The 26,715-nt window shown below is 37.6% G+C and overlaps 1 protein-coding gene across 4 annotated transcripts in view; it reads left to right on the top strand.

Moving 5' to 3' along the window:
* NCOA3 (nuclear receptor coactivator 3) overlaps positions 1–26,715 on the top strand; it is an 86,603-nt gene that overhangs the window by 10,689 nt on the left and 49,199 nt on the right. For all 4 annotated transcript variants that reach the window (XM_074888617.1, XM_074888615.1, XM_074888614.1 and 1 more), the window contains exon 2: positions 8,615–8,656. The gene's annotated coding sequence lies outside the window, so the exon portion shown is untranslated. The remainder of the gene's footprint in view (positions 1–8,614; positions 8,657–26,715) is intronic.

Below are 26,715 nucleotides of genomic sequence, written 5' to 3'. Positions count from 1 at the left end.
ATTAATCTATCAAACAGATAACTTCTGTAGAGACTCAGAAGATCAGCAACCCCGTGCTACTGGGTCTAAGGCTGAAGGATTTTTAGCAGGACTGTAGGATTAGAGTATATTAGTTTTTATTATGAAAAACTTTTATTGTTTGGTTCTCCTATGCTGTTGTAATTAGTGGTCCTTCATAGGTGGTTAGGGACTTCATGGTCTCTAGGTTGAGGACTAAGAACAGTAGAGATCTTTAAAAGCTGGTGATACATGTTTCTAAATAAACTTGCAGAGTAGATTGACATACTTGCAGCATTTATAGAATCAGTTCTTAATAATCTGTAGTGTCACTTAAATTCTAGCTTTCACTTCCACAAAATCAAGGTTAAACTTTTTTTGTCTGAATATCTATCTATCTATAATATGGAGACAAAAAAGGGGAGGACAGGACAGTACAGAACAAGTTTTGTGTACAGCTATGTCTTATTTTATACCAAGAGTGCCTTTCATGTCTAAGTCTAGATAGTTTCCAAAGTTAACCTGTACAGCTAGGCCAAAGTAAACAACTCTGCAGAGCTGAAGACAAATTATTGTACTCTGATAAAAGTATGTTTACTGTAGGAAGCTATTGCTAAATAGAAACATATTCAATGTTTATATGAACACTTGTTCTAAAGGAATCTGTCAGTGCCTGTACACAGATTGATAGGACACAGGTCAATTTAGAATATAGACATCTTACCTGCAACTTCACAGAAGTGATGAAAGTGGGATGAATGGCACATAACACTAAGTGACAGGATCATCAATCTCAAATAATACTTTTTTGAGCCAAGGTGGCAGGGTTTCCAGACCTCCAAAAGCAACACAGCTGAACCCTTTTGATTGGTAACTGCATTATAACACACAGTTGCTAAAATAATTGATGGTTTTTTTGGACTTAGGGCCATGTTTGCATGTCTGCTTGATATTGTTTGGGAACTATTTTCCTGTTTTCTGTCTACCTTTAGGTTACAGTTATGGATGCAGGAGCTTCTTGGCCAGGTTTCAGGGCAGGTATTCAACTGACTGAATTAACTATGGACCAGACTCTTTAGATGGAGTGTCCAAAAGCCAGTTTTAAAGTGTATGACTTGACTTCTAAGGAGAATTGACTCATAACTGACACACAGATTCTGCTGGTGTGAAGGTTCAACAAATGTTTTCCTTTATGATAAGGGTAAACCCATGAAGTGAGCTGCCTTTGTCAGAGGCAGAGCAGTCCTAACTCTTGTTTCTCAGTAGAATACACATGTTTTATCTATAAAAGAATCTTTTGAACATCAGCAAACTATGAAACTTATGTGATTGGCCTTTTCTGTTGGTTTAAGAAAAAGATGGGCCTTGAAACTGCAGTTTAGTTTTAAAGTAAACTTTAACGTATGAGTGCTAGGTTGTTATAATTAACTGTCTAAATCTGTTCATTAATCCTTTGTCTTTAAACAGAAATGGTTCTACTCAACATTCCTGTTAACTAGCACTCTTCAATTCTAGATGTTTCATTTTTATTGACATTTCACCTTTTTCTTCCTCTTTCAGAGTTGACCAGAACTAGTAACATACTATGTAGAGAAAAACTCTTTGGGGAAACACTATTCCTTAGTGGCAAGTTGGTTTGAAAGTTTATTCAAGGTTATGAGGTTGCACAGGTGAGACTGAGACCATTCTGGCATGCAAGAAATAATACATTGTGCTCACATTTTGCATTAAGTTTGACACAGCAGGGCTCCATAAAGTTTATTTGTATTAGAGAATCTGAGAAAAGACAACAAACTTTCTTAGTTATGTGCTATTGCAGGCTTTCTTCAGTAGACTCATTTCCTGGACCAAGGACTGCTCTCTGGATTAGCACACTGAGTGGTTTTAATTTTCAGTGGTGCATTATTTTAGGGTACTTTAACTCTTGCACTGTGTGGACTTGTATAGCCTTAGTCACTCGTATTCATACAGAGTATCCAGTGTCAATCGCAGCATGAGGTTTTTGAAATAATTCTAAAAAAACTCAACAAAAAAATAGTAACTTCCTCCTTAAATATTGAGACACTAATACAGGGTAGATGTACTTATTATGGATCTGTTGCACCAGATTGGTGGTGTCAGCTGAGGATGTACCACATTTGTGGTGGTGTTACTATGGCAACTGCTTTCTAAGAGCTGTCTCAAGGTCACTCATCAGTTGTAGCCTGGAGTGCTTGCTGCTTAAGCAAAATATCTACACCAAACAATTCAGGAAATGATCATTCCGCTTTGATATAGCAACAATAGGGATGCAAAGCAGTATTTTATTTTGGGGTTGAAGGAAAGGAAATTCTCTGTATATTCGCCTGTCAGATATTTGAAGAGTATTAGAATTATTGAGGGGCAGATTTTAGTTGAAATGTAAATCACAAGTAATCTAGTATCAATAACACGAAAATTGTCTTATTTAAAAACAAAACAACAAAAAAAAGATCCCGTAGAAGCTGAAGAACTTTCATAGAAATTGGTGACCAAGCCTGAAGTTTATGGTGCAAAAATGACTGCCTACACTAGTGAAAATTTAGACATGATGGTGAAAACTTATGCTGAGTTGAGAATTCAGAGCTGCTTATATTGAAGGGCTTCTTTTGAGACATCCAGATGCATTCTCTTTCATCTAAATCCTTGTGGTTGTAGTTAGCAAATGTCTAATACACCTAGCAGCATTTTCAGTCTAATAATGCACAGTGATTCAAAGCTAAGACTAGAGAAGGGGTTGTTCATGAAGTTGATCTTATGTCAGAGTTTGCAAGAGATTCTATTGTACTACATGTATAAAATCCAATAGACTAAAACTTAGAATGACAAAGTGCTGTTTCCAAGGTTTGGATAGTTACCTGAATAGGAAAAGCTCCATGTTTTATGTGGCTTTTTGTTTGGTTTTCCTTTTTTTGGATTTAAACTTGCTTTTCCTCTTTCCTCTTGCATCATTTCATGGACTAAAATAGTAGTATGATAGCAGCAGAAGCAGCCATTAGATTCAGTAGTTGATCTCTCAAACCTCTTTGACAAAGTAGTAAGCTTTTGTTTTGAGAACTTAATGTAGGCAGCAATTTAATCCCTCCTTTTGCTTTTTAGGCTGAACAGACCAAGTTCTTCTAGCTTCCTCTCAAAAATATTAACTGATCTCCCACACACACCTGGTGTTTTTTGACTTCTGATTAGTTTGTAGTGTTGGGGAATATTGTTATTTTCCAAGTGCATGATTTGTGTATCTCATACTAAGAAATGCTTCACAGAGCTGTCACCAGAATCATTTCTGTTAACATCTCTGGAGCTGTGGGCCAGGAGTCACTTCTTACAGTGTGATTTAGATTTGGTGCAATTCTCTAGAACTGGATTTGGAGAGGTCTCGTTTTAAATAAACATAACCAAGACTTAAGGCTTGTCTTCGAGAGCTTTAAGAGTTGGGATTGGTTGGAATTTTTACACAAGTAGGTTGAATAGTAGTTGTCCACAGAACCCAAGGAGCTTGGAGTACTAGTAGTACTACACAGAAATGATAGGTGAGCTGGTAGTTGTATTTCTAGATTAACAGGATATACATATATTTAAGGAGGGCATGAAAACACAAGCACTAAGGATATCAGGTTAGTAATCCAGTGTCCTTCCACCCTCAGTAAAACAAGCCTAGACCATAGTAAGAGGTTGGAAAAAAGTTTTACATTCAAACTGCTGGTAAAAGGGTTAAGAAAAATCTCTACCTTATTAAGGTTGGTCTTTAAGAGGTATTCATCTTAAGTGTCTGTATCTTTTTCTCCAACGTAAACAGTTGTTCAAATTTTACACACATTATAGCATGAAAATACTAGTGTATCCATTGCCATAGTGTGAGGCCATAGCAAGAGAAGAACAGTTTTCACCTGTGCTACAGAACAGAGGTTTCCAGGGCATGATACAGAAGTGATTTCCACATGATGTGAACTAGTGGCATATACAAGCACTTCCTTGTCTACAAAATAAACAGTCCTACACAGGCAACTAAGAAATTGCACATAGGGAGGTATTTACTGAGACATAATTTGAGCCACAGGGCTGGTATCTGCATCACTAATTACTAGGGACATGCTTGCAGTCTGAGGTACAGGCTTATCACCCCAAAGCTGTCAGTGCAGTCCCCTAGCTGTGCCACCACAGGATGGCTATCTTGTTGCACTAGTTTGTGAGCCTGTGCTGAGCTCTGTGGTTAAATTCATCTGGATTGTAAACTAAACTCTTGCTGAATACAACGTCTTGGCTACACTGCTGGGAAAAGGTAACTTCAAAGCTACCTAAGGCATATTCATGCAAATTTCATTAAAAGAAACCATTGTAGAGTAGATATGATAATTATCTGCTTAAGAGAAAAATCAGATTTGTATTTCACTTTATGTGCACTCAGGAGGGTTTTCTGTAAGTGAGAACGCTGGACTTGAGTCAGCCTTACACCTGTGTGTTTATGTATTTTACAGCATATTATTCCTATTTAAGAACTGTCCAAGAGTTCATGAGAGAAACAGTCTGATCTTCCCCAGCTGTTACAGATTTCTTGGGGATGCAGCTAGTTGATATCTTTTAACAAAAGCAGGTGAGCGAAGATCCTAGACAGTGGCAATACTTTATTCCAAGTATACGTACTGGCTATAGCCAAAATAGACTCAAGTTTAGCTATGCTAATTGCCTCAGCCACTTCAGAAGTCTTTTCTTTGCAGTAGCAAAGCTGTTTCGACTTTCTAATGTAATATTTTGAACAAAAGGTTGGATACTTTCTTATAGTCATACTCACTCCCCTGAAAATTTCTTCTGTTACGGAGCCTTGCTATTTAGTAATTCCAATCCAGTCTAGACTTGTTTTTTCTGGAATAATAAAAAACTTGCAAATCTTCCAGGCTTTTCTTCCTCACCAAATAAAGTTAGCAAGGCGCTTCACCACAGATTGATTCATTTAGAAAAGATTTTAATGTGCTGTTATTGTTAAAAACAACAAAAAACCACCCTGCCAACAAAAAAACCTGTGCATGAAATGGAATGTTTCTCTTCTAGAGTTACACTGGCTCCATAGTATCAACAGTGGAAAAAAATGAGTAACTAACAGCCCTGGAGAGACTTTAGCTCCATCAGTTGAAACAAGGATACAGCTAGAGCTATTGGTTGAACTAAAACAAAAACAAAACCCCACCCACAAAACACCACAAAAGACTACAGCTGAAAAGTGGCTTGTTCTAACTTGCCTCATATGCGGGAGCATTTTTAGGATATTCATGTGAAATTAAAGGCCTCACCTCCAAACTGGGGATTTCAGAAACTGCTCTGGCTTTTCTCTGTATACTTGCTTAAGTTCTTAATACAAGATTGGCCACCATCAGTTAGGTTATAGCTGTTGTTTCATAGCTGGAGGAATTAATAGTAAAATTTATTACATAAAACAATATTGTAAACTTGTAAACATGTTTTGCAGAACAGATGAAGTAGCCTTTAACATTAAACTGTTATTAACTCTTGAGAGGACACACCAAGTAGCCAAAATGGCTAGTTTTCCCCTGGCACTTTTTTTGAAGCAGGTCTGGAACAAGCCTAAGGTGTAAAGCTCTTTACCTGCATTTCTAATCAACATAAATTTCTTAATTGGCAGCTATCTTAGCAGTTCTTTCCTCATTCTAAGTGCAAGAAGAATTTCTTGACAGAATCTGCTAGAATGTGGCATTATCTTGAATCTGCTTCACTCCGAGTGCTCAGCCCTTGCAGTCCTAGATGGTATCTCTGTCGAAGTTAGAGAAACAGAAGGACAAAGCACAGATCAAGAGTCAGATAAAACAAAGAATACTTAAGTGCTTTAATAACTTTTAGATAAGCAGAAAATACAGCTTCTAGAATTAAGAAGTTTTGGTTGTTTTCCATTTGGGATGGTTTGTTTATCTTGGTTTTGCTGCCATATATCCAGATGTGACTAAATTATCTGCAGGCAAGACTTTACCACAACACTTTTCTATTGCTCTAGCTACAAAGATACTACTGTCATCTTGGAAATGTTAAGTTCTGTATTAGTTACGAATATGACAGAGCAGAAGTTACTGATGTCAGAATTGGCAGAAGTTAGTTTAATCCTCTCAGAGAAAGTAAATTATTGCTCGTGTGCCATAAAATAATATGGAGATGGCCACTAATTCACTGTTTTGCTAGCAGCTGTCTGAAAGATTTCATTATCTGCCATATGCATATAAATGTGTCATGGTCTTTGCTAGTGCTAACACTGTCTCTAGGAAAAACAGGTAGTTCTTATGCCCTAGACTTGTTGAAAGAGTTCTGGCCTCCAGACAAGGCTATCTATCCTGTGATATGGGTGCTCAAAACCAGTTTGTTATCACTTAAAGACAAGCAGATGCTCATGCCTTTTCCCTGTTCGTTAGCATCCTTGAAATGCAGAAGTACTGGGCATGTTTTCGGAGGCATTGTCTTTCTTTCAGTTCACTATTATGTAAACTCTCAGCTTTTTCCTAGTAAGTCAGTCGTGAGATTGTTGGGGTTGGTTAGATCTTGTGAAATGCTTTAAAAGGTATCTTCAGCAGATCTTACAGCAGCGTTTTAAATTTCACTATTAAAAAGGTATGCTAAAGAAATTGTTCCATTAGTGTTAAACTGTGGATATGAAGCTACATTTCTGTGAGCTAGAGTAAAGGGGGGGGGTCCAGAATTTGTTTGGTATTGTTTTTAAATTTTGGAATGAAATTTATGCTTATGAAACACACAATGATTATGAAAAAATAATAGCAAGGAATTAATTACTACTTTCTAAAGCAGTCTGTAAGCCTTGATTTGATATCCTGTGACAATGGGAGATAACATTATTTGGCTAGGTTCAAGTAACTTTAACTGAACTATTTGTTGGACTAAAAATTTATTTTTAAAATACATAAATAAATTTCTGTATCAAACTACCTAGCTGCTACTAATGCTTTCTCAAATACTGTTACTGCTAATGAGAAGGGACTTGACTAAAGTTAAAAATAGAGCACATTGAACTTGACGTGAACCTTAATATCTTTTCCAGCTTTTACAAGGATTGTGTTGTGAATTGTGTATTGTTTAGTTGGTTTCTCACTGATTAAAAGTATTGAAATAAACTGTGTATTGTGAAATAAAGCTGCTGTCATTGCTTGGTTTACATTTCGGGTATTGTATCTAAATGTTACTTTACAAATTTGATGCAAAGTTCAAGCTCGGAAATGGGATTTTTGAGTCTTACTAAGACTTTTTTTCTAAAGGCAAAATATATTGCTGAAGAGATAAGACAACTGAAATGTGTGTGTTGTCAAAGCCTAAACCAAACTTGTTCTGTTTACTTGGGCTTTGGATAAAGCCTGTGTGGCAGATCAGATACTTCACTGTATGGAGTTTGTTACTACAGCCTTACAGAAGTTTCCAGTGTTCTCTGAGCTTGATTTTACATAGACCTTCCTTTATTCTGCTTATTGTAAATTCATTTATTGACTTAACTGATAGGTTTGTGAAGTAGTTTATAGACATAAGACTGATCTTGACTAAAAGAATTCTTCAAAGCTTATTGCATGAAGATTTGGTGAAGTCTTAAAGAAAACACCTCTCTAATACTTCTTGTTCTGGGAGTAGGTCATAATAGTGGCTTGGTTACCTCTTTCATTCTTGTCTTCCAAGAATGTAGATTGGGTAACTACAGGTAATAATTACAGTCACTGTCAGGGTGGTCACTGAAGAAGAAACGATGGTGATCTAAGGGAACTTTTCTGGGTGAGTGTATGTATCCCTAGCACTTGATTTAGGAGACTTGTCCTTACTCCGGGTGATGCTTCTGTATTTATGCCTAGTGACTGTACTTAAGGGAGAAGCAGGCCTGATACAACCAATAGATTTTTGCCCAATTTTCTTTCACTCAGTTAAAAAAAAAAAAAAAAAAAATCTGAACTACTGTCAAAATGACAGACCAGTGCTAAATAGTGTTCAAGAAGTTCAGTGTTGTGAATTGCCAGTGAAGAAAAAGAATACAAAATTTAAAATGTCATATCATTCCTTATACAGTCATGTTATGCCTTCCTCTTGAATATAAGTAGTTCTGGTCTGTGCCATATCAAAAAGAGTATAGCGGACTTTATCTTTCTCTGTTGTTTTGTGTTGTTTTTTTTTTTTTTTTTAAAAGATCAAAGCTAACACTTTTTTAATGAGAAACAGAATTTGCCGGCACTTCTCTCACTTGTGGTTGGTTTTTTTTTTTGGCTTGGGAGTACAAGGCGGATCTATACAAAATAACCACAAGTGTCATGGAAAATCAACAGGAAGAAAGTGTTTTCCTCTTCAGTCATTTCATTTATTCTCCTCCTCCTTATTATCAGATGGCAGAGTTAAAAATAAAAAAACTGATACTTTCACATAGTGTAGAGCTTAACTACAGAACTGGCTGCATAGAATATTTTAGCTGCATTAATTTTCATGGGTTCAAAAAGAAATTTATAGAAGAGAAATCCAGCTGCTGGGAAACTCAGTCCTTTTGAACCAGGAAATTCCTGAGCTGTAGATTGTGAGGTTTGAGAGTATGCTGAAACATGTTCATATGCCTTTTTCTTTCTAGGCATTCCTGCTGGCTTCTGTTGGAGAGAGAACACTGTGCTAGGTAAGTTTTCTGTTTGACTTAATTGTCCAGGACTACTTTGATTTATGAGAATTGATCCAGAGAAACCATTGATATTTAGGGGCCTAGGAAAAGGGAGACAATAATTTAAATTCCCTTAAAAAATAAAGGTATTTTCTTATGTTCTGTTGTAATCAGTTTGCTCTGCTCCACCTCCCTAAAGTTTGAGGAAATGCATGGTATGACCTGGCCTCAGTATGTGTGATAGTATCTAATGCTAACAGGTTTTTAGGGGATGCTTGAGCCATTAAAGTTGTGGGATGTAGTGGTACCATCCTCCTGTGTATATAGCTGCCTTTAGCTTTTAATTCTCTATCACTAATACTAGAGTTTTCTTCTTTCTGAAGTAACTGGTGACGGAAATACTTTGCTCAAAACAGTTCTGAAACAGTGGTGCTGAAACAGGATTTTTTAGCTGGGGCTGTTTTGGGCCCAGAGTGGATATGTTGCTTATTACTGGTGCTTTTTGTTTGTTTGGGTTTTTTTTGTCATAACTTCTGGGGTAACCAATTTAGCCTTCAATACTCAAATAGATAAATGTGTCAAGCTCTATACCTGTTGCTGGAGAGTAGTGAAACTGGTAACTTGTCTCGACATTCCATTCAGTGGGATTTTGGTTTCAAGAAAGGAAGAACCTTCTTCAGAATAATGTCTTGTGATAAGATCAAGCTCTTTGCTCTGTAGTTTAGCAGGTGCCCTGAAATAAAATTCAAGTGAGCTGGCTTGGTTAGAATAAGGTAAGGTTAAAGCAAAATGAAAAAAAATTAAAGGAGACAGTGGAAGGAAAACCTTTGGAGAATGATTTCTTCAAAGCACAGAAAAGATTGTGTTTTGTTTCAGATAGCTGTGCTCATTAAAATGTTACAGTTCCTAGGCAATGATTTGCAGACAGAGGACACACAGAGGTAAATAATATACGTGGTGGAGAGAAAGGATAAATAACTTCTGCTTTTCACTGGATGGTGACACTTGTCTAAGCATATTGTCCGTTATAGATCTACTTGCAATGAAAAAAACCTAAATTGCAGCACTTCTGTAAGACAGAATTAATGACATCCAACTTAAGTTTTGTATGCTCTTTTCTTGTGTTCCCTCCATGGTATGCTGTGTTTATCCTGTTATTGTACATATACATTTATAGGCCTCATCTACATGAGAATCCAAGAAAGTAAGCTTCCTACTGGTGAAGGCTCAAGTAAGGTAGCTTTCTGAACTTTTAATGGACTGTTAGGTAAACTAAAAATGTTTAGTAGGCCTTAAAAAGAAAATGCTAAAGCTATGCCATGCCTAGAGACAATATTAGTAACTTTTCTCCTAATAATTTTGACAGGGCACAAGAATATAAGACTCTGACTGCATTGTACCTAAACAAACTTCCCTTTCTTTTAAGAGTTCTGTGTAAGTGTTATGTATTGTAATAGAAGGTCACTTAACTGGACAAATCCAGTGTGGTGTTTACTGACAAGAAAACACATTGTCTCAACTATGCTGTATAGCTGATACACTCCAGTTGTATGACATAAAGGCATGACTGGTGCTAATCAGTTAGTTACCATCTTTGATATGCTTACCAGATGCTAATATAAAAACCTCCCAGTACAGAGGTGTGGCTGTATACTAACTTTAAAGCTTAGCATTAAGTTAAACTTTGAATTAAACTGCAGAATGATCTGAAAGTCTGGTAAAAGAGAACACGAGTTTAAATCGCCGTGGATGCATCTTGGATGTCTCATTGGCAGACAAATGTTCAAACAATGGTTCCCCAGCTCAGGGTTTTATTGAATGCAAGATACAATTCAGTCAGTCTACTTGTATGGATCTAAAGAAACAATGCATGTAAGAAGCAGTAATAATAAAAAAATTCAACAGCTCTATCCTGGTGTTTCCTCCGGTGCACTATATAAAAATATGTGAAATTGCTTCCTAATGTTGTGAAACTACACAACTACTTCGCCATTTATCTACAAACAAGGAAGCGACTGGATCTGAAACAAAACATTACAAACGTTTTTGGCACTTGAAGGGGAAGGATGTGGTCCCTTCTTCTGTTTTTGGCAGTCACTGACCTCTTGTACTAACTTCCAGAATGGCTACAAATCTTCCTAAAATTACTTGGAATTTCTATGCTAATTATGGTAGTGTCATTTTGGAGAGTTCTGCAGATAAACATCAGTGTTTGAGGAGTGCCTTTTGTATGAGCAAAACTGATTTTCGGCCTTCAGGAATCTTAGGGAGCTTAGTGTGAGACTTGTTGAAAAATGTCTTTTTAATGAAAGTGAAGGTATTGCTTCTTTAATTGAACATTAGAAAAACTAGAAGCATAAGGGGGTTATGCAACAGGAATTCTTTGTAAAGAGTAGAAAAATTTGGACAAAAAAAAATTCCAGAGGGCATTGAGAGCTTTATTCAAAAGCATGCTGCTTTTTTTCATAAATAGAAAAAAAAAAAAAAAATCTTTGATAGGAATTAATGTTGTGGTCAGGAACCAAAAAGAATGTAGTAATACATCTTAAATTTAAGACAAAGTAAGATCAATTGTAAAGTACTCTCTTGTCTTAGTAGCCCATTGTTATAATGGTACCAGTTTATCATTGGGCTGCAGGACGTAATTCTCTGATGACAATGTTTCACTGAAAATCATAGTGAAATGATAGCATCAATCCAAACACTGTGAACAAAGTTAGAGCTGGTTGGTCGGGGTTTTGTTTGGTCAAATTTTGAAGGTCTCTTATGATAGAGATTCTATAGGCTGTCTGGAACTGGTTCCTGTGTTCAACCACTATTTCAAAACTGACATTTAACTTTTTTTGTAGGTAGTAAAGCTGGCCTCTTGCCCTTTTGTTGTAGGCCTGTTGTGATGCTGCAGTCTATAATGTCTTTCCAGGTGTTATTTTTCTGCCTTGTATAGCATTGAACAAAGACACCAACCTTTGGGGTTTTTTTACTCCATTTTAGCTTAATTTTTAAATAAATGACCCTTGAAATCTAAGATTTGAGTCTACCAGTGACGTGCAAAATAACGTTACAGCTCTCGGTTTCGTGCAGTAAATCTTAGCAGATGCTCTGTGTTATAACCATTGGTACACAGCGGGTGGGCAACACTTGAAATATAATAAGATAACCTGACTGTACTGTGGAGAGACAAATTAACCTAATTTGGGAGTGATTCTATTCTGCCTTTTTTTTGCAGTTTAGCTCAAGATATCTACTAAGCTCTCATCACTATGAATATGAAATATAGAAAGGTATATGAAAAAAGAAAGGGAATTTTTAACTAATGAAATGCTCAGATTTATTGGTATACTATAGACAGACAACTGTCACTTCAGATTTTGAATGTGAAGCATTTATGTCGAACTAAATGAACACCTCTTGCAGCCATACTAAGTGTACCTGTGTACATTCCAGCTTAATCAGATTTTAATTACAGTATTGAGCTAGGAACATTTCCATGTTTTAAGGTCAAACTGTTTTTTAGAAGTGTCACCTTTGTATTAAGTAGCTGTACTTATTCCTTACAATTAAGTAAATTATATATAAGCACTGATACTATGCATGGAAAACGAATTATTTTGATTTTCTTTCTTCAGTAACTTCCTTTGTTTTTAGTTTCTGATTTTGTGCTCTCAAATTTGAGAGTCTAGTTATGCCAAAAACTCAGGAAACTTCATTAACAGGCCTTTTATTATTATTAGATCAGAGGATAACAAGATCTAATTTTAAAAGCAAAGGGGATGTGTTTCAATAAATTAAAAAAAAAAAAAAATTTTAGTATCCTGATGAGAAGAGATACCAAGTAGAATTCTGAAAAGCGCTCTAACATGCCAGGCGTTTAACTCCCATTGAGGCCCATTTGTATGTGTCTGTGTATATGTAACATGGAAACCCCTAATGGATAGCTGCCTTCTCCCCGCCCTCTCCCCATAGCACTCAAATGCTTTTTCAGAATATGAATTTACGTTTTTAAAATGGTAGTGTATCCAGAGCTTTGATTAAAATTAGTTGGTTTACCGTGTAAAATAATACATTTAGTGATATTAATTCCATAGCTTAGTTCTTGTGCAAACACATGAATAAGTGTCCGTAAGTACTGCGTCTGCTGACTAGCAAAATGTGCCTGAGGTAAGTCAAGGTGATTTATAGACTGTATTTCTTTCTGGCTCATGTGCCCCTCCTTATTGATGGGTGTGAATATTTCCAACAATGAAATTGGTGATTTAAATGTCAGTTTAAAGTCTGCTCTGAATATTCTTAATGAGAAGTTGCGATGGGTCATAATCAAGACAGTGTTGTTTACTCTTCATAGGAAAACACCCTCATGTCTGAATTTGAATGTCACTGAAATTCCCAGTGTGCCCAGGTTAGGATACAGGCCCTTGACAGACTTCAGGTCTCCATTTATGAGACCATTATCTATCGCGGTATAGTAAAGTGAACTGATGGGTGCCAGTCCCACATAGAGTCTAGTAAGCAATGTGCACAATGAGCACAGCAATGTGCTCAATTAAGTGTGCAGGGGTTAAAGGAGGAAGTGTTGAGAGTTGGAGCTGACAATACTACTTTTAAGTTTTTTGAATGACCTCATAACCTTAATATTTTCAGTGTAACTTTTTGTATGCTTTAAAAAAACATACAGAAAAAATAGTATAATTTGCCATAAGGAAATTTCTGCTCAGTTTGCCAGCAAGGTTGTCATCGGGAATCCCACAAAGCAGATCGACACCACTTTGGTCACTGGCCTGAGCATGCTTTCTGCATGGACTAGCCACTAGAGGGGCAGGGGTGTACTGGCACCACTGGCTGAGACCTCCATCTGTGGTTTCAACTGGGATCTTGAATTGGGGGTGAGGGAAGGGTGGCCTTTGCTAAGCCCTTGATCCAACTGCTGCCTCGTGTTTTGTGGATGCTGTGTAGGGGTGCGGCAGCATACCCTAGAAAAACATCCCTGTTCGCTAGCTACTGTGCTGCCAGGCACTTTAACTGCTTCATAGCTGGCAGGTTTATAGAGAAGCTCCTCTTGGTCTTTATAATGCAGTGATAAAGCATGTTCTGTCCTGTCAGCATGGAGGAGCTGTGCAGTGACGAAGCGAACTTGGTTAGATAAAATACTTGAGGGTCTTGGCAAATGGTTTAAAACAAAACTGAGCATGTTCAGAGACTGTAAAGGCACTTACAGTCTGTACAGATTATCTTCTTTGGAGCAGCAAGATGACGTTTACCTTGTTTGAATATTTGATCAGTTTCTCTTCTAGAGTTTTAACCTCTCAGTCTGAATAAAAGGTTGTATTTTGTTGAACTGAATTCTTGGCTCTGTTTTTAAATGTCTGAACCAATTTTATACAAGTTGTCCACAAAAAAGTAGTTCTGAGGGGTATGTGAGAGACAGTCATTAAAGAATTAGAACTTCTGTGATGGAAAATGTTAGGCATGCTTAACCACAGATGTAGCTATGCCTGCATAGGTAATGATATGCTTTGGTGTATTTTTCTATTTCAGGCAAAGATGCCCACCCAAAACCAGCAATGTTCTTTTCTTCTTAGTGCACCAGTTTGTCAAAATTAACTTTCATTCATAGATCCTCCTAACTTTAGCATAGTATGAAATCTTAGTTGCAATGCTGGGTGTTTCAAGACAGTTTTAAAGATGAAGTATATTAAATTGAATATGTGTTCATAAATAAAGTCACTGGGGCCCCTTTCCTAGACTGGCAGATGCCCCTGTGGAAATGTCTGTTGGTGTGTGGTTTTAAATGTTTTTCAGCAATCCGTGTGTGTTGTTCCCTCCCACCTCTCCTGGTTTGGTACTCCAAATTGTAGAATCTTTATTTGTACTCACAAAAAGCAAAAATTAATACTCTTTTGTTTTGTATGGGTCTTGCTTTCATGACCTGTAAGCTTTAGCTGTGTCTGGGAATGGAAGAAACTACATCTGTTTGGCCTCATGCATAATGCAAATGTGGCATGTTTTTGAAATAACTTTAAAAATACCTTTTAAATGACAGGTGAACACAGCTAATTTCTCATTGGTTTTGTAAACAATAGGTATAGTCTTCAGAAACTGAAAAAATGTGTGCTCTCGACTTCTGGAAAGAGCTTCCCTGCTTTCCTGAAATATGTTTTTCCTAAATGGCTTCAGAATAATACACAGTGTAGATTGGGTGGAGCCTCACAGTCTCAGTACGACTGAGACATGCTGTTAATTCAAGGGCAGTCTCTTATTAGCTTCATGAGCTGCATAATAAAACATACATACTTTAAAAAAAGTACATTTTCAAGGGAATTGCATAAAGTTTAGTAAAGGGTCCTCAGAATTATTCATTTTTTGCAGACATGCTGGTGCATCATTGAATATATTTTACTTGAAAACGTGATTATACAGACTCAGACTTTTAGTTAATAGGTTACTTATGTGGTGATCTAGTAAACACTTCTAAATATTACTCAAGTTTTGTAATTAGAGTATTTTTGGAGATAGTGTTAGAAATTGCTAGTGTTGTCTTCCCATCCCCCAGCTTTTTTGCTCAGAGGAGTCTAGTTTGCTTGCAGCTGCAGTGGTAGGCATCTTTCAGGAAGTGACCTTGGCTTGTATTAATCAAATTCAGAACACACAGAAAAGCTTCTTGGTAACATGCTGACTTGATGTAAAATTTTATAGCATCCATTTTCTTTTAAAATGAGGCCATCTTATATAAAGGGAATTTATTTATGATATCTCCATTTAAAAGATTTTCTCTAAAATGACATGGTATTTAGAGAAGGTAAAACAGCAAAACCAAACTGCTCTTTTTACTGAGAGGAAAATAGCTTTTCATGTATGTAATTAAGTCTTAAATTACTATTGGCAAAACTGTATTTTAGCCTAGCTAAACTATGAAAATACAGCGTTATTTGATAGCACTTTCATTGGTGTCTTACCATTTTTGAACTAGGGTAGAAAAGCTTGGTAGTAGGGCATGATCTCAATCAGCTAAGATTCTCATGATGTCTTTAACTTTCTGACTTGATATTTTTTAATTGCTTACTGTATCTTTTGTTAGCAGCTCTCAAGGCACTAAACCTCATAGTAGCTGTATTGAGCTGCTATGCCTATCTGCATAAGTTGAGAAAGGAATCCACCTGTGTCTGTTCAAGAAATCACTGTTTGACCTTGCCCACCAGCTGGAAATTGTTTCATTGGCTGCTCTTAAATTGAGTTGTTGACTATTCCTGAAGCAGGTTTTAAGAGTTTTGCATGATTATCTGCTTGCCTAAAACTATTTTGTGAGTTGAGTTGCAAAAAGAAGATTGTTGGCAGTATTTTCAGCTGACATAGCTGTTTGTAAGAGTATTTGTCCTTATGCTTTCCTGGGACCTATACAGAGGGCTGAGTTCAGAATATCTTTCATCATTACAACGTGCTGTGAAAGCCTTTAAGGTTCTGGGTAAGATAATTTACCAGTTTTCAAACTGTGTTGTTCTGGAGAATTAGTAATAGCTGCTGTCTGGTGTTTTTTTTCCCTTAGATTGTCATGTGCATTATCTTGAACAATCTACCACCTGGTTGGTTTCAGGGTTTGGAAAACTGAGTTCTACTTCAACTGGCATCTTGAGCATAAACCTCCTCTGCATGGCAATGGAATATTTACTCATTTTACCTTGTCACAATTATATTCAGATTCTTTCTGTAGTATGTTGGAGATCTGAGTATGCTAACATACATGTTCTCAAATGTTTCCTGACTTGGCTGCTGCCTGTTTTGGAATGGTTGAATTCCATGTTGTTTACCCTGAAAATGTATGCAATGATTTGCTGTGCTACTCGGTATCAAGTCAGAGTTGGTAATCCTCACTTCAAGATCTCTGTGTAACCCTACCCCTTTCTACTGTGTTAAACATACTCTTAGGTTACTTGCCTTAACTATGTGCATTATACACTTCTCTTCATGCTGCCTTATATTACATTGTCTGTTACTGCACCAAACTGAGAACCCTTCATCCACATCTTCCCTTAGTGCTTTAGTCCTCTTTTCTTGTAGCCTGCAAGTCCAATGAAGGGGTGATAAATCTGTTGCTCTCCGTGCTTAAGTGTAGTTGACACTGACTTTCCGAGATCAAGCGGATGTCAAATCACAGTCATAGGTTGTGACATTCAGTATTTGTTGTTGTCAGCATTTTCTTCAGTCTCCCAGAGAATAAAACTGGTCCCAGCACAGATTTTGGGATACCCCACCATGGATTGATTCACTGAGTCAGTAGTCCCTGAGATGAATCTACATTCCTAGTGATGATAGTTTGACTCTGGAAAGCTTGTGTAATAATTTCATTAAAGTTTTAAAGCCGAACTACTGATTAGGCGATGACAAAACCTGGAACCATTGATAGAGGATGGAAGCATACAGTGGAACAAGAAGTCTGTTCTGTTCTTCCTCTAGTTCTGTAATCTTAAAATGAGTGGAGACTAAGATGCATCTTGTCTATTTCTGTGCCAAAGCAAGACAATTAAGTGTCTTGTGTCCAGAGCATTTTCTACTTCTGTGGCTAGCTATTACTTATTTTCCAGTGCAAGACTGTTAAGAGCTGATGATTTTTATACCAAAGAGCCACAAACTCAATGTCCATCCTTCCAGGAGTAGGTAGATGATGATTTGCTTTGAAGTCAACATCTTGAGGTAGAGTACTTATTGATGGTACTGTGGGGACTGGACACTGGGCAGCAGTACCGCTTGGGCTGCCGAGCCTTATGCCAGGGCAAGGCCGATTCCTCGTTTAACGAGAAACAAAGTAAATCCTTGGAGCTCCGCCTGCGCCTTCAGGACCTTTCCGACAGTTCTGTGCTGGTGTTCTGCTCGCTCCCTCCCTCCCTCCCCTTTCGCAAGGTCAGGCTTTCCTGTTTGCCAGCACAACCTCGCCGCTGCCACTGACAGCTCCATAGTTCAGTGCTGCTTTGATACTGCCTAGTATCGGCCCTACCCCTTGGATTACTGACCTGCTTTTCAACTAAAATGAGGGTGAGAGAACCCGCTTCTCCAGCTCTTAACTTCTGACTCACTGGCACGCTGCTTCTGCACAGGTCCTCTTCCCTCTTATTTCCTTGCTAAAGAAACGCTCCCCTCGCAGGAGGCTGCTGGGCGCTCAGCTCCCTACGTTGCTCGAAGGGAAGGGGAGGACCTCGCCTCGTCGGCCCCGGCCTGCTCCCTCCTCTGGGTACCGGGGGGAGCCGCAGCGGCCGCCCCCGCGGCGGGCCCGGCCCGGCCCGCAAGGGGTTAAAGGGCCGCGCTGCCGCCCGCGGTTCTGGCTGGAGCCGCCGCGCGCTCATTGGCTGCGAAAAGGTGAAATTGAAACCAGGGTAAACTTTTGACCCTGTAGCAGGGCTTGTGGAACGCCTTCCCCTTGCCAAGAGCAGAGGGCTTTTTTCCCCCCTTTTCCTGTATTTATTCCCTGTGATCGTGCCGTGCCGCATGCAGCCTCTCCAGGGGAGGGGGAGGACAGGCACAAGCAAGTAGTTTGCGTGTCCAGCTAACGGTGAAGCTGGAATAGGTCTTAACTGCTAGCACCAGCTATCTTCTAAAACTCGGATCAGTAAACAAGTGGAAGTTCATTTTTCAACTTCCAAGATGTTTTTTATGTGGTTTAAAAAAAAAAAAAAAAAAAAACACCAAACCAAACCCAACAAAATACAACCGCCAAATTGATGCTGACTATCAGGGCTAACTAGAAAGTGGGGAAGGGAGGGTGAGTCACCGGGTGTGCTGGCTGCAGCGAGCGCTGCTGCTCAGTAAACGTTGGGGTTTTTTTAAAGATTGAAGTGGTTTCTCCGTACTGAAATCTGAAGTAGAATGTCTCATTATTACTACTCAGTTCTTAAGTTGGTGTGTTAAATACATACTTATCTAACTGTAACACTTTTTCTATTCTTCTGTATCTTCCTTAAATGAAGGAGTATGTTGTTCAGTCTGGGAGACAGGCAGGGCCGGCCGAACTTCACTGCTGACTTGCAAAGCGTAAGAGGCCCGTGGTACCCGATGTTATGAATTTTTATTTGGGTAGAGTGACTGTAACAAATTCTGGACTTAATTAGAGTGTGTGTCACTTTCATGCTATGCAGAGTTTGTCACAAAAAAATCAAAAATATCTGTGGTCAAGAAAATTCACCTTCCCTCTGTAGCATTGCCAAACCAGACAAATTAAAGCAGCATTACGTTTTCAATGAAGTATGAATAAGAGATTTAGTTAATCCACGTTTCTTTCTCCTTAAACATGTCTGTCTTTTCACTGACAAAAGAATAGCTGACTTGCTTACTTTACTGCATCAGCTGCCATGTTCTCCCTCCCCCACTCCCAGGCACAGGTATCGGCCTGCTGTTCTTGCTGGAACATTAAACTTAGTGAATGTTAAGTGCCACTTAATCAAGGAGTCACTCAGCACCTTACTTAGAGATAACATTCAAAACTCTTCCTCAACAAAGAAACTTGATTCCCGACTCCTTCAGGCTGATGTTTTCACCTCTCTCGTGGCTTGTTCTTGCAAATAGTTTCATCAGATTTATACGGTGTGTTCATTTTCCTAATGGGAGATTAGAATGAGGAGGAACCCTCGACTGCTGTGATTGGGATTTTTTAACAATTCAGTTCAATAAGCAGTTCAGTGGTTAAGAAGTGTTTAGTTTACGGCATTGTTGGCATAGTAGGACAAGATTGTGAAGGTTCGGTGTGGGCTGTTCTCGCTGCAGTTTTATCTGGGAATTGAGGGAGTCTCCTGAAGCACTGCCAGCAGCATCAAGGGAACAATGAATATAATATGATTAATAGCAGATCCCCTGCCCCCTCTTGTGTGCAATTCTCCTTGCAACTGCAAAAGAAACATGCGCTTGTAATGATAGTTGGTGGCCTCCCTGTTTGTTCCAGCTAGTGTTCCCAAGCAGCAGCTATTATATAGTTTATTTTTCCCCTCTCCCTGTGATTCTTTGTTCTGTCCTCCCTGCGCCTGTGTGCGTCCTGTCTGTTTCGCATTGTCCGTTTCATGGCAGTTCGTCTGTCTTCACAGTGGAGCTGCAGTGAAGCTGCAAATCATCTTGCCTATCACAGTGAAATGGAATAAATGCTCTTCTAAAGGAGAGTGAGTAACAACTGCTCACTTGTGAACTCTATTTCTGAAGCGTCATTTAAATGTCTCTATCGGAAAGGCTTCTCTTGAGCGGTTGCATGATTGCATTGTGGTAACATTGGGTGCACATGCCTTTTAGCGTTAGAATCGGTGATCTCTAAAAACATTACTGCATATGCAGTGGTAGGGTGGGAAACTGGCAAAAAAAATGAACACTGATTCTCCAGCTAAAGGAACACAAACTTCACGAGACTTGTAAATCTTTTAACTTCAAAGTACACTGTTTTGGAGGGGAGAGTTGTTGAAGACTATTATTCAGAACTAACTGTTGGTCATGAGAATGACTAGTGTAACCTTTACTTCTAATGAAAATGGCTGGAAAGGGGGGTATCGGCTATACTGTCAATGCATTTTGTAACCAAAAAGCATTAAATGAACAGTCACAAACTGAAAATAAACTACAGACTTCTGTACTGTTTTATTCTGTGTGTTTATTCAGAGCAGGTTTTGAGGTTGGCTACATCTCTCCAGTTTCCTCGGGGGAGAATTGCCAGCTGCTTTGGCGCTGTCCTTTTAAAATTTTCACCCCCTACTAAGATTTCCAAACTGTGAATGAGAAATTGAAAAGAAGTTCACTACAAGGTGTTTTCATCTATTCTTTGTTATCTAGAGTAAGCAGTTCCTATTGTCATCTTTTACTGAAGGATGGAAAGATGATTTAGAGGAAGTTCTAGAGCACAACCTCTCAATTTTGAAAGTAATTTTATATTCCAAATCTCGTCAGTACTTCTCATTTCTGCTGGCTTATTTTAACCTCTCAGTCTCCTGGCTTTGATCACAGAGTTGTACAGTGAGCTGGACTCTGATATCTAGGAAAGCTTGCCACTTCTTCCTGAATCTGTCATGCTGGCACAAATGATGCTGAAAAAGAGTAGACCTGTAGTAGTTGGAACTTAGTTTTTTGTTTGTTTTTAAAACACTATCATTGTACCTCTGTCTTCTCTGCTTTTATTTCTATTTTCATTGTTGATGAAACTTACTATCTGTAGTCCAAGTGTTTTATTGTGGGATGCAATAAGCGGCTTTTTCTCTGCTTCTTCCTCAACAGGTTCATCTCAAAGCTGTCCTGTCTGCATCCTTGTTGCAGATCTCCAGTGACAGTGAACTGTCTTCTACAACAATAATGGGTTGGGTTTCTGGAATGTAAATCCCACTTTGAAAAGCAGTTAGATATGGAGGCATACCTTTACTAAGAAATGTGTTGATCAGATCTAGAGGTCCTCAAAACCCTTTCAACCAACTTTCAGGTCCAGTTTTGCTCTAGCCTTGGAGCAGGTTTATAGCAGCAATTTCTTAAAAGACACAGTAAAAAAAGAAAATCAACGTATTCATTCTCTCACCTTCTCTTCCAGCATAATAATTTTTGTAATTTCTCTTGCATGCCATTGGGATGTAGCAAGATGAATAGATGCAAAAAAATTTAAGCTGCAGACATGTTGATTCCTTTAAGCATATGTGTACATACACACAGTCTTGTTTCTCTGGCACTAGAGTTCAGGAATCAGTGTCTAAGAAATCTTTTTTTTTTTTAATATACAAAACAGCATGTACAAAGCATAGTGTTTTTCAGATAGAACAAAGTGGTGTGATCTCAGTGAAGCAGACCTCCTGCTGCGAGTTGTGTTTTGCCTCCCACACTTTCTTGAAAAATGTGGTAAATACAGAGATTGGCTGCTATAGCTGAAAGGACTTTATGCATTTATAATCCCTGTAGGTTGCTGTATCTATACAGCTGTCACTCATAAATGTTTCTGGGTTGATGTGCCCTTATAGCCAGGTTGTTCCTAGCTTCTTTGTAGGCTAAAGTCTTCTCAGGCCCCAGGGACAGTAAACAGTAGCTTTCCTTACTGATTTCTACTGAAGTAGCAGACTAGCATATTTACTCTGCAGTCTTTTTAGAAGAGTCTGCTTTATTTCCAGCACAGTTTAAAACTAGTTTTGTTTATTTGGGTGGGGACAGGACAGAACAGGATTGCTCAAAAAAATTTCACATGCTAATGTAGAACCCTCTCTGCTATTCACATTTATCTTTTCTTTGGGTGTGTTCTGGAAAGCTCTTCTTATCTGTCCTATTTCATCCTTAGCTCTGATTTCTCTAAACTGTCTTTCTGATGTTTATTGAGCATGTAGTATTTGTCCGTTAGGATGATAATCAGTATAACCTATCTGGCTATTTCTCAAAGCAGTACGTGAATTTTAAATAGAGACACCACATCCCTGAACAGATGGAGGAAGAAAAATGGAAGATTGACTGAAGTGCTCCGTAACTGTTGCATTCCCTCGTTTGTGGTCTGTGGTGGTCCTTACAGTAGTCTGCTGGAGCCTAAATCTGGAAGGCTAAGACAACAGAAGGGATCACCTTCACAGTTTGTGGTGTCAAAAATTCTTCATGATGTATTACTACACCATCCCCATTGTTCAATCCCTCCAATCAGATGGCAGTTAGAAATGCATGGTTTTCCTTAAGTAAATTAAAACCACAATACACTAATCCTTATGATAATACTGTAATCCTTACAGTAGACAGTTTTAGTTCTCAAGGTACAAATAGGGAATGACCTGATAAATCAAGGATCTGACAAATACAAATAGATTCAGAGCAAAAATGTTATGCAAGCAAAACCAGTATGTCTTTTGTCTTGCTGGCTCCACATGCTGTTGTCATCTTTTGGTAATGATACTGTGAAAACAGAGGATGAGTATTTTTCATTTTGGATGTTACTACTTAAACATATTCCCATTGCCACTACTAGAACAGACAACTGTAAACATTCTTTCATAATAAAACTCAGGGCTGTGATGTGATAGACAATTGGAAAATTAGAGATGCCTATCTGAATTTTTTTCTAGTGTTAAGCTTTGTCTGTCCTAGGGAGGAAAAGGGTCATGTCTACCGAACATGAATAATTACAAAAAGTTTCATTTTATTTGAAGGAAGAATTTGTAGTGTCTTCCAGGGGGGAAAATAATGTTATTTTTATTCAGTGCCTATTTAATGTAATTATAAATTGAGGGAGCAAAACTGAATTATCCTGGCTATGCAAATGGAGGAGGAGGAAGGGGAATTGCAAGCTCTGTAATGGTCACAGTATCGTTTTTCATTGATCTATGAATGTTGTTCATAAGAAAAATACTCATGTAGATAGTGACGTTTCCGATTAATACTAATTTCAGAAATTTTGAATTAAAACATTTAAATTATATATATTGAATATGTTGATAACTTTAATTAGGCTTCTCTTTCTCTTTTCTAGCTTCTCATATAGAATATTCATTAGGTGATTTGTTATTTCAAAAGCTGTCATTCCCCTTCTTTTCTCCACAATACTGTTTAAGTAGGAAAAGCAGTTCTGTCTCTTTGTTTCAGATTTCTGGATTTCTTTTGTTTTTCACCTTGATTCTCTACCACCTATGTAATGTTGTCCTCCTGGGTCCTGTGGCAAAATTGTTCGTGTGTTGTTGTGACAGGAATAGAATTCATTATTTCAGTCAGAGGAGTCTTATTTTGAAATATCCTAAAATTGAAAATAAAGAAAATTAAGATCAATATGAAGCTTGCTATAAGAGGCAGAAGAGAACATTTGGAGAGAGAATAGATGTTTGAGCTTTTCAGAAGCTGAATAATAGAGCATGACACATAAAACCAGGCTGGAGTCTTGTGTGTTTTATGGGGGGATACAATGGGGGCATCCTGTTAAATGAAAAGCAAAACCATTTAAAAATGACAAAGAAAAAAAATTCATTGGCACGTTTAGCAGGCACATGATATCAGACAAGTTATTAGTATGCTGAAAAGCATTTTGTATGTTTTATTAGGAGAATATTTATAGTTATAATTAGTAGAGTTTATATTTGTAAGGGTATTCTGTGGTATATATTAGTTTCCTACTGATTCCTGGAAGCTAAACCTCCCTTTGATGGATTCACCCTTTTGCAGTACTAAATAAGGTGAGGCTCTGATAAGATATGGCATGGTGAATTCTAGGTTTCTGTGGAAAACAGGTATTGATAATGAATACATTAGTGCTAGAAATGCTGTCTTTATTTGAAGGAAATAACCCATCTGTTTTGCCTTCTTGTTATTTTATGGGTACATAATATAAATGTTAATTATGTCTTTTCAGGTATACGGAAGACATTTCTGATCTTTCTAGGAGTAAAGCATTCGAAGTTGTAATTCTCTTTGCTTGCTTTTACAGTCTGTCAGAACAAGATCAATGTTGTTTAATGGCACTGTTTTATGAAGTATGCTATTCATGCTGGCTTCATAGTGTTCTTCAGTTAATGGTTTCATAAAGTTTCAGGGTAACTTCTGAGAAACTTTGAAGGCTGCTAGTCATTCATTGGCTAAGAAGTTAGGAAAACGTTTACTTGTTTGGTTGTAAAAGCAAAATTAGTCTTTTCTTTTAGGAAACTTAATTTAGTGTCACTTTGAAGTACAATCATTAAAACCCCAACTTTTTTAATAGGTATTTCAAAGATTTTTTTCAGTCCTACAAACTAGTAGATCTAAGACAATTTTTTAGTAGTGTCTTAGGATCTCTGATGAGAAACTGAAGAACTTCACCCCTGCTTGTAGTGTGTGACAGTTATTTGTCAATCCTGAACCACTGCAGTTTGCAGAATGAGGTTTTAAGATAGCAGTTTCATTTTGCTTAAAATGCTCCACTGTGATGTGTGACATCTTAGTGGCTAATAATGAGCAATTTGTCAGTGAATAGCTGGCCGTGCAGTAATGGCAGGGCAGTAAGTGGTAACTGCTTCACTTGCCCCAAAATAGTAAGAAGTCCCCACTCATCATCCAGAGTTCTGCAAAGTTCCTTGAAGGACATCTAGAGGTAGGAAAGATGTGTAAAGCAGTGAAAATAACTGTTTGATGTTTGCTGCAAAATTGCAGGATTTGTGGCTCTTTTGCGATCCAAGGCTGTGTTATCATTCATGGGTAGTGGCATTTAACTCTTCCATGACAGATGGATGAAGTTTACCTCTCATCCAAACTAAACTTCACAAGTGACAAATTTCACTTTAGAATGAATGAAATCATCTAGCAGTCTTCCTTTGTGAGAGTAGAAGGAAATATATCATTTAAAGACTAAGAAAAAATTTTAGAATTTCTCAACAAAGTACTGTATGTCTTCTGTAATGCTTTAAAACCTAGTTATGACTAACTTGACTGAACTGTTTTTCATTTCACAGGATGTTTTCTCTGGTCAGTAGTGGGTACACTGTGTTCCTTAATTTGACAGTTTTCGTCATTCTTAGTACCTCTCCTTTCCTTTTTTTATGCGTCTGTCATGCTAATATGGGATATATTTACTAATCTATGTCTTTGAAGGTACCTATTTTGAAATGCTGATATGAGGATTATAGCATTACGAAGTATGCAATGTTAGATATTTATTTTGAAACAGAACATAAAAATGTTACTTTTCAGAACTACGCATCTTCCTGATGGTATTAATAGGCACCTTATTTTAGGTTACAGCCTTTTCATTAGATTTTCTGCCTTGATTGTTCAGCTCTAATTTCATATCACCGTTGTTGGTTTCAGAGCAGATGCAATGAATACTGTAAATTAAATGTGCAAGGGGGCTGTTGCATACTTCGTATTCTTTCTTAGGCCATAGAAGATATGAAGAGTTTTTTGTATTTTGCTGAAACTTGGTAGTTTGCTCTGATTAGTGCTTATAATCACTTTTGCAGTTAAAGGATGTTATTTTGATGTTTACATTGCTACAAATAATGCGCTGTGGTAAGTCTAGCAGTTAAGTTGCCACTGCTTTCCACAGTTGTTCTGTTTTTGTAACACTGGTATTCGATGTGGTTGATGAAAGATCATTTAAATTGCTTATCATAACTATAAGTAGTGGACAGTTGGGGTGTAAAAAGTGTGTCTCGTTAAAATAAAAAAATGTGAATGTTGTAGGTGGTTATTGTCATTCTTAGAAAACATCAAGTAGACTGGAGTAATAATTTTAAATAGGAGTTTCTCCAATTCAGACACCAGATTTAACACAGATCATAGTAATGTTCTGGTGTCTGTTGAGCAAACAGAGATGTTTTATCTGTTTTCCTTGGCTCCGTGTACAGTGCACACTTATGTTTCTAAATAACTAGGGAAATAGTTCTAAATAAAATTTGGGTCCTCTGATAGGAAAAAATACTTCTACTGTGTCTTTCTATTTGCAGTTAATAGAAATATTCAGGGAAAAGTTGTTTGGTTTTGGTTTTTGTTTTTTTTTTTTTTCTTCCCTGCTGAAGATAACATTTTAAAAGAAATATTCCTTTCAGCCTTAGTATTTCTACTGGTAATAGAATTCTCACTGAATTAACAGAAACAGACTTAGACCAATGCTAAGTGCTTCTGAAAATCCCAGTAGTAGTATATAAAATTTCAGTGGATCAAAATACTTATTACTTAAACACAGAAAGGAAATGGCATTGATATGACGTGTATTTCATGATCTTTCAACACACTGAGCATTTAACCTGCTCAGGAAAACTAGCTAATACTTTTAATAAAAATTCACGAAAGAGTATTGTAGTACTTCAGACTTAACAAGCAGGTGGTTTCTTTTGCAGCTAACATGATAATCACAGTGAAATTTTTAAAGTACGTTTCACTGTTTGACATGATAACTGTAGCATAGTAATAATTTTTCATATACACAGAATGATAAATTATATGTGGTTTCAAATGGAGGAGCAGGGAAATGAACAGCTTTTAAGTGGACTGCATTGTAGATAGGGTTGATTGATGTATTTATAACAGATTAAAAAGTAACATGTCGTAATGGAAAGTTCTGCCAATCTGATCCCTACCCCACCATTTTATTGTAAAGCTAGTGTTCCAAGACTTTGCTCAGTTTCTTGGGCTAATTCTGCAAAGTACAATTAGAA

This window comes from Strix uralensis, chromosome 18 (assembly GCF_047716275.1).
Source record: "Strix uralensis isolate ZFMK-TIS-50842 chromosome 18, bStrUra1, whole genome shotgun sequence".
Classification (NCBI taxonomy): Eukaryota; Metazoa; Chordata; class Aves; order Strigiformes; family Strigidae; genus Strix; species Strix uralensis.
This window is presented reverse-complemented; position numbering and strand designations above follow the sequence as displayed.